Source organism: Aythya ferina, assembly GCF_964211825.1.
Source record: "Aythya ferina genome assembly, chromosome: 12".
Lineage (NCBI taxonomy): Eukaryota > Metazoa > Chordata > Aves > Anseriformes > Anatidae > Aythya > Aythya ferina.
In genome coordinates this window covers 16,413,186-16,425,721 of record NC_140308.1, presented here as the reverse complement: position 1 = coordinate 16,425,721, position 12,536 = coordinate 16,413,186, and the positions used below count along the sequence as shown (strand labels likewise).

Below are 12,536 nucleotides of genomic sequence, written 5' to 3'. Positions count from 1 at the left end.
ATTACACCATGTTTACACCACGAAGCTGTGATGAGAGTGTGCACACTTGTGCTGTTCATCAGGGCCATCCTGCTGCAGGGTCTAGTGCAGAAAACCCAACCTTGGCAACACAGCCACGATGCCATTAAAAGGTAGTCACTGGATCAAGCTGTTCTACCTTCATAGCAAGCTCCTGGTGCCCCAACTGAGAGTCACTAGCACTACAGAGTCATATATTTCACTACTGTCACTACGAAGTGTGGTTTCCATCACACAAGGGCCAGATTACTGTTACATAAGCCTTACTATGTACTGCAGCATTGACTGGACTGGACAGACTTTTCTAGGCACTGGGAACAACCTCCCGGCACATGGTCCTCTGATGCTGACCGATGTCCAGCTGTGGGTCATTAGAACTCATTTCCAAGCTTATAGTCCTTACCAGTTTACTCTATGACTTCTTTTCACTCCTCAGGTGGGTACTATATCATATAACACCTGAGAAACGTGTATACCCTGATTTTAGCCAAATGCAGGTGGATTGGCTTATGTCAGTAATTAGTCAATCCTCAGCACAAAAGGCATAAGCAAAGTGAATTGATGTTAATAAAATATTAAAACAAGGACTCCCAAACAGTCTACATGTATTGATCATACAAGGAAAACCACAGAAATGAGCAGAACCCCAGCCCCTGAGCCAGCTTCCACCCTGGCAATCCAGGGCCGTGGAGCTCCTCATTCTCATTCACACAAAGGTTACCGAGGCATCACTCTGGCAACATAAAGATACCTCAAAGGGGATATAAATATTCAAACCTTAAGGTCCATTTATATAGCTAGAGAGAGGTAAAACAGCCTCAGGGTAAATGAGAATTAAGATAATAGATTTTAAGGCCAGAAGGGATCACTGTGATTATCTAGTCTGATCATAGTTTTACTCAATAATTCATTTATCAAGCTGATGCCTTCTCTTCACAGGAGTGCATCTCTGTGCCACAGGTATTTACTGCACAGTGAGCCCAAAGAATACTTTGCAATGCATATGTCAAGTAGTGAAGCACTTTTGTGGTATTCAGGTGTCCTGTTTTAAGTTCTGGGTTCCTTGGGTTTGGGATGGGTCACAACAGGTTGGGAACCCTCAGGCTCATAGCTTTGCTTCAGCATTTCAGATGGGGTGCAGCAGCACAGACAGTGGTGAGGAGTTATTCTGGAAAAGAAAAAAAAAAAAAAAGAAGAGTTGTTAAGAGGAAACTTCTGGTTAAGACAAATGCCAGAAACCACAGATCATACTTATATTAATCCCATGTCCCATCATAGTCATGGTCATTGGCGGAAAGAAACGCTTCTGAGAAACAGCTTTGGCAAAAATGAGGAGGTAGGAAGACTTCAGACTTCAGCTCTAAGGGGGATGCAATAGTCTCAGCCTGAAACATGGAAAATGCAGCCACTGACCTCTGGGCTCATCTCCTATCCTCCTAGGGACAGAAGTTCATATGCACTGTGCTTGAGCAAACTCTTTGTGCTCTAGATGACCTACTTGCAAAAAAAAAAAAAAAAAAAAAAAAAAAAAGGAGGGGGGTCAAAAGTAGGCCCTTGCAGAAAAACAGATGCTGAAAGTGAGCTGAACAATCTTGGGTAATTAAATTGTAATAAAAAAAATCGCTTCATTCATTAACTATGGTAATTGACCAAAAAAAAACAGTATGACACCTGCTATTTTCATTATAACTGCCCCAAAATAATTCAGGGTGCAATCTCTATGTGGAACAGGTCATTTAGGTTTAACATGGCTTCAGATTATCATATTAAACAGCTCATAAATGTCCTCACCTTTTATTTCCAATGACTGATTCCAACAGAGTTTGACCAAAGAAGAATACTTAGCTCAGGATTTATAACAAAGTGTTTCACCATGTTACTAGAAGATTCATCTCCTTTTGTATTTGTTTCTTTGCTTCCAATTCCTTTAGGCCCTATTTAGTATGAAATGCAGTCTTTATAGATCTCTCAAAGTTTCATGGATTTTTCTTCCTATTTTCTTTTTTTACTATTTAAATGTGATAACATACAATCCTATTGTCATTTTTATGTATTATTTGTGTTGTGTCAATGTATGGAAATGTGTTCCCTGCAAAGTACAGTCAGACAGATGTACTGGAGGTGAAAAAAAAAAAAAAAAGAAAAAAAAAAAAGACTATTTTTCAGTAGAGCTTTCTTTCTTGTTCCCCCCCTTTTTTTTTTTTTTTTTTTTTTTTTTTTTTCCTTTTATTTATTTACATCTTGCACAATAAAGATTTATTGTCTAACTGCACAGATGTCAATACTGGGCTAATTCCATGTCTCACTCAAACAAGGCTCTTACTACAATAATGTACTTACCAAGATTACAACCACTGTGGAAATCGGTTGCAAGCATCCAACAAAACATATTTCTCCCAGTTTTAATTTAAGTAGTGGAAAGCAAAAAGGAAAAGAAAGAAGATGAATTCATATAAAGTAACAACTTCAGTTTGTTTTTGTCCTGTCAAAACTACCCCAAAGCTTTTAACTCATGTCTAGAGAATTTTAGCCAAGCTTCTTCTTGGCTGTGTGTTGTAAGGGCTCTGCTTATTTTCAGTTTCAGCTGTACAACTTGTACAGCACATTGAATGATTTAACCAAGCAGATTTAGAGTTCAGTAGACAGTGTTCTTTGTTAGATTTTAGTCACATACCAAATTCAATAGACTCTCTGCTGCAGGCGTACGTCAAAATGCCAGGAAGGCATGAGACATTGTTGAATATGTTGGAGTTTATTGTTTAGAAAAAAATTAAACTTGGTCTCTCATTCAATCTTTAATTAAATAGTCATACTCTAAAGCTCAAGGGACAAAGGAGAAGAGAGAATAAAGACAGTTGTTCTGTAAAACACAACAGATATTTCTTTATAGCTGTATTGAACAAGTCAGTATATGTCATCCTCTCTGAAAATAAATATAAGTATGTTGGGTAAATGTGTTCCAAGCAATAAATTACCATCACTACTGCTAGCTATTACCTACATAAGATCATTAACGAACAGACAGCTTTTCTGCATAAATAGAGCTGTGTTTGTTTCCTAATAAGAACTGCCATCATATTCTCAGCTGGTGAGTTTTGGAAAACAAGTCTTAGATCTCTGTGCAAAGACCTCACACAAAAACTGAACAGCCATATGTGATAGCTAGCTAAAAAACAAGTCATTTCACTGCTCCCTGTCTGCACATTTGTCCTTAAATATGAACACAGAGCAGACTGCACGTTAGATCCTGGGCATCAGGCGTCAGGCTTGCATTGCCTAAGACCGAAGAACAGCCAGCAGTCTGCCAAGCCCCCGATTTCAAGGAACCCATTCAAAGGCCACTGTTAGTGGTCTGACCACAAATCCGCCCAAATTGATTCAGAGTGGGAATGCTTGAGAAGTGCTCAAAGTGTGGAGAACCACACCACAGAAACCCAGGAGCCATTAATTATGTCAGCCCCACCATGCTGCAAGTATTTGCCTTCCCCGGGGTTGTGGTGGGAAGCATCCAGAAGATTTCTTCTTTAATTTCTGTATATCATTTAAGGGAGTTTTCGTTTCATATATCCATCACATACCCATCCACGGGACGTGGTTCTTACAACTGTATGCCATGTATATGACAATATACATGTCCAGACAATAAAGCATGCCATTAACCTACATTAAATAAAAATAAAAATAAAAATAAAAATAAAAATAAAAATAAAAATAAAAATAAAAATAAAAATAAAAATAAAAATAAAAATAAAAATAAAAATAAAAAAGCTTTGGCTGCTTTCTGTCTTTGATTGTATGATCATCAAAATATCATCAACTGAAAAAATAAGTCTTTTACCCTAGTAATTGTTAAAGAATGTGTGACAGAAGTCCTTTATTCCCGCTAATGTAATGAGAATGGGAAACAGTACAAATTCTAACCCATTTAATTATAATGTTTAAATTGTAAGCTTGTTTTCCTCCTTGCAAGCTTATTCACAGTAACTTGCAACAAATCCGTCGGCAGCACATTAAACTTGTTTTCTTAATATTCATATTCCTAATTAATCTATTTAATGTGGATAGCAGAAGTCAATTATTCCTGTTCTTGGAATAATTGACTCCAAATATTTTAAAATACAACTAAAATTTTACAGGGTTATGACCAAAATTGTCTTACTCTGATGTGTGAAGGTCACTAAAATCATCCAATTTGAGGTGACTAGCTGCTGGTCAGTGCTTGGCAACTGGACTTATTGTTCAGAAGAGACTAATGTAATTCAGATGAGTACATTTTCACATCTTCTTCAACTCCCATTTTCACAGATTTTGCCTATAGAATTTGTTCATGTTGTGGTTTCAGCAGCGTGTTATTGCTATGTCTCCTGACTGCACTTCTGATTTTGTTTAAGGTTAAACAACTACTTAGGAATGCCATCCAGAGATCTGTCCTGAGGCAGGATAGTTACGAGTGGCAGGGAGTGTGGAAGGATATGGGCAGGCATACAGAGCTGTGGGCACCTTCAGTGCTTTGAAAATTCACCCCTGAACAACCGCAAAAAAAAACAACAACAAAAAAAAAAAAACTGTTAGAATGCTTGAAAAAGGTGTATCATCAACCTGGCAATACCAGAGAGACACTGCAATGTGCCAGGGACTGGCCTATGCCTATCGAGCTGCAATCGATGGCACTATAACCCTAGTGACAGACCCTGCACGTACTACAAGTCCTGTGATAGGCCCAATGGCCACTCCAACCCCTACCATGGACCCTGCGGTCACTCCAGTCCCTGTGACGGTCCCAGTGGCTGTTCTGACCACTGTAACGGTCCCAGTGGTCATTCCAACCCCTGTGACAGGCCCTGTGCCTGTTCCAACTCCTGTATTGGGCCCTGTGGCTATTCCAACCCCCTGTGACAGGCCCTGCGGCTATTACAACCCCTGTATTGGGCCTTGTGGCTGTTCCAAACCCTGTGTTGGGCTCTACGGCTGTTCCGACCCCTGTGACGGTCCCAGTGGCTGTTCCAACCCCTGTGACAGGCCCTGTGCCTGTTCCAAACTCTGTGACAGGCCCTGAGGCTGTTACAACCCCTGTATTGGGCCCTGTAGCTGTTCTATGCCATGATGGGCCCTGCAGCTGTTCCAACCCCTGTGACAGGCCCTACAGCTGTTCCAACCTCTGTGACATACTCAATGGTCATTCCAACCCCTGTGACAAGGCCTGTGGCTGTTGCAACTCCTGTGAGAGGCCCAGTAGCCCTTCCAACCCGTGACAGGCCCTGTGGCTGTTCTAACCCCTTTGTTGGGCACTTTGGCTCTGCCAACACCTGTGTCTGGCCCTGTGTCTGTTCCAACCCCGTGACAGGACCTGTGGCTGTTGCAACCCCAGTGACAGGCCCTGCGGCTGGGTCAGGGAAACAGACTGTAGCAGTGCAAGCTGTCTCTGTAACCAAGACGAAACAACGGATGAGAAAGTCAGGTTGTTTAGAATGCAGAGGAACTCCTACTCAGATGGGGGAGGAAGATGATGACATGATAGCTACTCCACAGTGGCTGGGCCATCATACAAACAGGAAGATGAAGAGGAAGATATCATAAAAGTATCAATAACTACCCAAGGCCTAGCCCAGCGTGAGCTACGAGATACGCGAAAGGATTTTGGTCATTGTCATTTCAATTGTTGTGCTTCAGTTCATTTAAATTTTGCAGTGATTTTAAATTGAGTCCTCCAAACTTCAGATCTACAAATAGTCATGGCAAAGGTTTACCTGGCCCATTCTCCAGTGTCCAAAACAGGCTGCGACAGCGTGGGAAGCAGAAGACAATCACAACATGACATTTTACCAGATTGCCTTCCAGAATGCAACAAATCTCTTCTAGAGGCTTCCCAAGCCAGAAATTTCATCTTTGTATTGAATGAGGAAACAATCATTTTCCTTGAGAAGTCTGACCAGTACACCCTTTGAACCCACATACACTTCCAGCATCGTGCAGGAGGAGTCCAGCAGTTTAAGAACATATTCTGCAAAGCACAATGGGATGGCAGTCAGAGGTGCTTTACAGACAAGTAGTGCAGGATTTGACCTTGCTCATAAATATGTCATTACAGGTCTTCAGTTGAGAGTACAAGTAGCTATTTGGAAGTTTTCTTCTCTTTCTTGCCTTTTTTTTTTTTTTTTTTTTTTTTTTTTTTTTGAGCAGAAGTTAACTTTTTTTTTTAGTTCAACAGGCTTGAGGCAAATTCTGCCAACTTCCATCTTCAAACTACAATGGCCAATAATCACTTACAATAATCACTTACAACCCAGGTGCCAGGGAGGTGTGCAAGAACCTTTTTAAATGTAAAGTAACACGATTCTGTGACGAATAGAAGGCAAATCATTCTCAATCTAAAAGCAGTTGGAAAATTCATGATGTGTACTCATTAAAAGTGCCTTCAAGATACCAAGATAGGCTCTCTCTATAAATGCAAGTTGAATAAAAATGGTAAGCAGCATCTATGATGTACAAAACACTTCAATGAACACAGTTGTTTTTGTTTCATGCTGCTGGTGGTTTTAGTTTTTTGTTTTGTTTTGTTTTTAAGCAAACCTGTATTGCTTTAGAGAGCTGAATGTGGACTAAAAGTAAGAACAGGAGTAGGGAAAGCTGAATGCCACAGCAACGTGAAGAGGCACAGGAAGGGCTCTACAGCACTAGGTGTGCTGGGGCAATGCCATCAGGAGGAAGAGAGGGGTTCACTGGACAAAAACATAGCAAGATTGATTTGGCTTTGTGACCAAATACCGGGACAGTGTCCTTTTTGTAACGAATAGCTGCTTAACTGCCTCAGAACATGAGGCACCACGCATACCAAGATGTGAATCAAACCATGCTTCTGGAGGAAACAATGTTGAGACATCAGCTCTTTCAGCACCAACCACATCCCCACATTTTCTCCATGTCCAACATTGCTAACTACCATCCAGGCAGGGCTGCAAGGCTAAGCAGAGCTGCAAAGGTGCAGGGCTGCAGTGCTGCACGCAGGGGGTGCAGAGCAGGGCAGGAGCACCCAAGCCCTCCTAACACATCCCCAGACAGCATCAGGCTCCCAGCCAGAGGAGCCTGAGCCTTACTGAGGCACAGCTCCAAGTTAGGGTAATTCTTCTATTTCATAAAGATAGCAGAGCCCCTCTGTCAGGATTTGGTCCGGTAGCACCAGAGCCACCGAGGGCTTTACACTGAATATCAGGAGGTGAGGGCTAAAATGCCACTGGCGCTAAACTATAAGACAGAAATGCTCTATGTGACACCATAACGAGTTAATGAATACAATATAAGTAATTCACTTGCTGTTTAACTCCCAGAGGAATCATCTATCAATGTTTCACTTTAGCAGAACTGCTTCAAGGACTGAGTTCCTCTCCATACCTGACCAGCAAATCTCACTCCCAGCTATACCTGCCCAAGCTGCAGGGGATTCACCATTCACCCTCTGCTTTTCCCCACATGAAACCCAGGAGGGCATTTTTAAAGAAACAGGTGGAGTTATCAGCACATAAACACCCCAAACTCTAATTAATCACCAAGAATAACAGCAACCTGGTTCAGCTGTTCATGAAGTCACCTGTTTAATCTGCTGCTTCAGTTTTAACAAAAAAATAATAAATAAATAAATAAATAAAAATCAACAAACTTGCCTTCACACTTCACTTTCATGGAGCAAAATCTTTAGCAGTATCAAAAACCTAAATAAAACATAAATCCTTTGGGAATTCTCATTATTTCTGTTCCCAAGGCCTGAAGGAAGATGTGATGGATTATGAGCAGTTACAGGCTTCTCTACTGTTCCCAAATCTTAATTATCTTTCCTGTTCAGGAACATACTTTATAAGCAGCTTAACTTTAAGCACGTACTTAAGAATCATTGAATCCAAGAAGCAGAAGGTAGGGTCAGGATGCAGGACACCAGAAATGGTCTCTTAGTGAGCTACAGACAGCATTCACTTCTCCCTAGGTTGAAAAAGCACCTGAGGCCACTGGTGCCCGTGAAATATTTAGATAACTTAGATGAGGTGTGGGCTTTTATTAATGTCTGCAGTTTTTCTTCAATAAAGTCTATGAAATTCAAGCAGACTTGTACTCATAAACTCATGTCAAATCAATATCAATAGGCCTGAACATATGCTTTTGCACTGTACAAAAAGGGCTCAGATGTAATTACGCCAGCCTGCAGAGGTTAGCGTCCCATCCTCAACCCCAATCCCCACTTCCGTCACAAAATCAGCCAGCAGAACGTGCCTGTTAGCTACACCCTTCTTCTCACTGATCCAAATACACCACCAGGGAAGTTGGCTGTGATCTGTTGCCTTTTTCTAGACATTTCCAATCAATTACACTCAGTAGCTGCCTTTTTCCACGTTTGTTTCCCTTTATTTTTTCAGTAACATCCAAAGGCCCCAGGACAGATCTGTGCCACACCACAGGACGCACCGTCTCCAGAAAAGACTGCCCATGACCCAAAGACACTGCAATTCAAACAGCTAACGATCTGCAACAGAAATAGAAAAAACATCAACCAGCCCACGTTTTCAAGAATGCAGGATTCCAGGCTAAACAGCACACCTCTCCTGTCCCTTCCTTCTCCTCCCAAGGCTTTTAATCCTGCAGAAGACAAAAAATATTTTTTTGCATGTGCATTGAACTAGTCCTTTGCAATAAATTCATAGATCTGGATCCTCCAGTGGACGTGTCTGAAGGCAAAAAACAGCCAGCCACCACCTGGTTTTCTGCTTGCCCAAGGATGCTGCCATGCAGCTTACATGCTTTGTGGTGCTTTGCTGCCTTGGGTTGGGCTCACAGCCACAGCCAGCTCCCCTCCTCAAATGACGGTCCCCAGAGGCTGCAAACACTGCAAGCAGCAGCTCAACACACAGCGTTCCAACTCAGGACAGCTCTTCTTTTTTTTTTTTCTTTTTTCTTCTTTTCCCTATGTTACCCTGCTCACATGACACTTCCAAGCAGATGGACAGGAACCTTTAAATGAGCTCCCAAGCTGAAGTGCTCAGTGGAGACCTGCAAAGCAGGTGCAGCTCCCAGCTCCTTCCTACTTTTACACACCTGACTCAGCCAGCAGCCAACATGCCACCAGGACTGACCCAGCGCAGGGCCAGCATGCAGCCTACCCTCCCTGTTTCACAGGTGAGGGTTGTTTGTGTCTCAGGGACTTCCTGGGATGATCTTGAAAATCACTTTGCCATCCACATTGCCTGGTTGGGACCGTCTGCTTGCTGAAAACAGGCATCAGAGACTGATGATATGGCCTCAAGTCTGCATAAAGAATGAGAGCGCTGAACCAACAGGAATAACCACAAAGTAACATTTGCCCCCAAGAACGTAGCTTGGATAGTGCCTACATGTGCGTTGTACCCTGCAGGGACTCCTTGAGTCTGTCATGTTTATTCTGAGTTTTATGAGCACCAAACACAATTCTGGAGGAATTCTTGCTGCACATAAAAGCTCATAATTTTGAGAGCAAAAGGAAAGTTTGGGTTTCTGGTATTTTCAAGGAACCTGAAAGCTACTTCTCTATATGGTTTCTTGGCTTATTCAACTTTTATTTGCCTGAGTGCTCAGCTGAGATGCTGCCATGTGAAATGCTGCTGGTTTGCTAAACCAGACGATGCTGCCACAGTGTGCTACCCTTATATTTCCTTGGCTACTGAACCCTAGCTGGTGATTTGTGTAATTAAAGCCAGGCATGCCCCTACAAATGCTTATTTGCAGTCTCTGCTCTGGGTAGGGCAGCAACTGTTCCTTGTTAGGGTCTCTTAAGGGTGCAATCTATCCCAGAAAATATACTGTACATAGTCTATCCCAAGACGTGTAGAGGAGGCAATACACACTTGGTTCTTTCTCCTGGGCTCACTCCTGTGCTGTGCCCTCACTAGCAGGGGTAAGGGCTGGTGTCGTCCCCTCCCCATGATGCCCTCGAGCCCCATGCAGGCAGTGCCCAGAGCAACCCCTGTCATGGGAAGGCTGGACCAAGGGCTGTGTAACTTCCAAGAGGTGACCTTCCTCTGCTGCCTGGGTCTGTGTTATCGCAGCCCATCTGTTTGTGCTGTCCTCTTGTGCTCCTGGCTCCCCTGGAATGGCCCTGGAGAGCTAGGAGCTACTGCTGGAGATAAAGCAGATAAGGCCAGCAGTCTTGCCAAGTGGGATGGAAAGGACTTGAAATCCACCTTTACTACAGATATATGTTAGATGAAACTCACGTTCAGTTAGAACACTACATGCATCTTGCATTTTTTACAAAAGAGGCACCTCATATTGTTAACAACTGTTACCAAGGATAATTGCACTGTAATTCTATAAAATAACATGTAATATAGTACTTGCACTTTCCAATTACACAATAGAAATTGTGAATAATTAAACAAAAACCTCAGGCTTTTTTATGGCTCGTTCTAACACTGAGTTTGCATTCACTGTATAAGCACCATCTGTAGGAAATGTAAGGCACAGCTATGTAAAACTGTATCACCAACTTTCCAGTGAGCACCCAGTTAAAGTTATTGGTTGCATCTTCCTCTAGACTACCTTCATTCAACAACTTACCCTTTTCTATTCAAGGTCCTGCTTCTTTGCATTCATGCTTACTCACCTGAAGGACTTCTGCTCGCTGCACAATGCTCCGTGCAGATACCTCGTGTCTGTGACCCTGCTTCCACGGGGTCTTCCCTTGGCTCCATTCTGTGCCTGCCCCACCATGCTCTGCCCGCACCCTCAGTGCACAGTTACAATAGTGCACCTGAGGTAGGTACAGGGTGATAGTTTCCAAATTCTTGCAGTGCTTTTGAGGTGTTTCAGCAGAAGGCTGCTCGCAGTGAATACCAAAGCAGGGTCTTTTCCCTCTGCAGAGGCCCCATCTTAAGTATAAAGTGCAAACAATGAAAATGAAAAGCAATAAAAAAAGAGATCCGGGCTTTCAATGCTTCTTAGGGTCAAGCACTAAAACCTCTTTTGACAGCTACACTTGTTCTCCTCAAGAGAATTTGACCTCGAGTAAGGCATTGAACAAAGTGCATATTTTGTCTACACAGGATGAATATGTTGTTCTAAAGCAACAAACAAACCTCAGATAAAACATACAGATAATGTCAGGAAATAAAAAAGACCCTCCCAGAAGTGAAACCCCCACTGTAAGTGATGCAAACTTTAAAAAAAAAGAAAAAGTATTTCTGATTTCATTGACTTTGTGTTGTATGGCAGAAGGTTAATCAAACTAAAGTGTTACATTTCTCCTCTGTTATTGATTAACCAAAGTCAAATAACATTATCATTTTTCTTAATGCATTTAAATCATGACTGGTCTCCCAGATGCTCTGCACAGTCACTTTGCAGATTTCAGTGGAAGTTGTTTACATGCTGAAGCACTGAGCGTGGATAGAAACACTTTGCTGTGATAGCAACACATACCCAACAGTTTTCATTTTCTCAATTCAGGAGGAAAATTGCTGTCCCTCCCTCTCCTTAGAATTATCTCTCTTTGTACAAGACTCATTCCAACATCACTGGAGAAAATAATAAGCCTGCTCGAGATAGCTGCATTTCTGTGCCCATCTTCAGCTAAGCCCTGACCCAAAGTCCCCTCAAATCACCGGGATTATTTCTCCTGACTTCATGACCTCTTATTTATCCCCAAGGTTGCTACAAAGCTGGTTCTAATTTTTAATAGGATATTAAAAATTGCTCAGTGGAGTCACTTATGCAGAGAATTTGGCCTAATAGCATAGAAGTGAAATCCTGTCCCACTGAAGTGACTGCAGCCATGCCACCAACTGTGACAGGGCCAAGGAGATAGAGTAGTCCAAAACTGGCTGCTCTTTCTCCCTTTGGAATTGTCAGGGGAAAAATCTTGCTTTGGTTTTTAACACTAAACAGAGGCGAGTTGAGAATGGAGCCTGTGCTGATGGGGCTGCACTCACCACCTGCAGCATCTCACAGCCATCCAGTGGACGCTGCTCCTGGCACGGGTTCCCAGAGGGTATCTGTGAGTGCAGCTGGACTGCCAGAGATGCACAATCATGGATCAATTAATTTTTGCTGATCAGCAGCTTTGAAAATGGAATTAATTTATCTGAACAAATTCAGCCTGGATTTAAAGCCAAGTATAGCTTCAGCAGACTTAAACAGAACTGAACATGATTTTGACTAGATTTTCACTACTATTTTTGTTCAAAGACGTTTAATTTGTCCAAAGCTGCTAGCAAGCTCTGTCTGTTTTCTGCAGTGAAGGATAAGGATTTTATTTGCATTAGGATAAAACAAAACAAAACAAAAAAGCGCACACACACATACACACACACCAAAAAAAAAAAAAAAAAAAAAAAAAAAAACCTGCTGATTCCTTATAGAAGCACAAGTATCTGTAAATTGACGCTCAGAATTACATGGATTTCACCTGAAGCTCAAGAGCTTCCTTAATACACTATCTGCTGTAAAAGGCCCAAACACTTAGATTTATCTGCCACAACACTGTAAAGGAGAAAACTATGTTT

At 42.1% G+C, this 12,536-nt stretch overlaps 1 long non-coding RNA gene across 1 annotated transcript; it reads right to left on the bottom strand.

Moving 5' to 3' along the window:
• Positions 1–606: 606 nt before the first annotated feature.
• LOC311443159 lies at positions 607–9,064 on the bottom strand. The gene is made up of 3 exons (XR_014697103.1): positions 8,799–9,064; positions 8,602–8,640; positions 607–1,186 (listed from the first exon to the last, which is right to left on the bottom strand). It is a non-coding gene; the product is annotated as an uncharacterized lncRNA (long non-coding RNA).
• Positions 9,065–12,536: the final 3,472 nt, after the last annotated feature.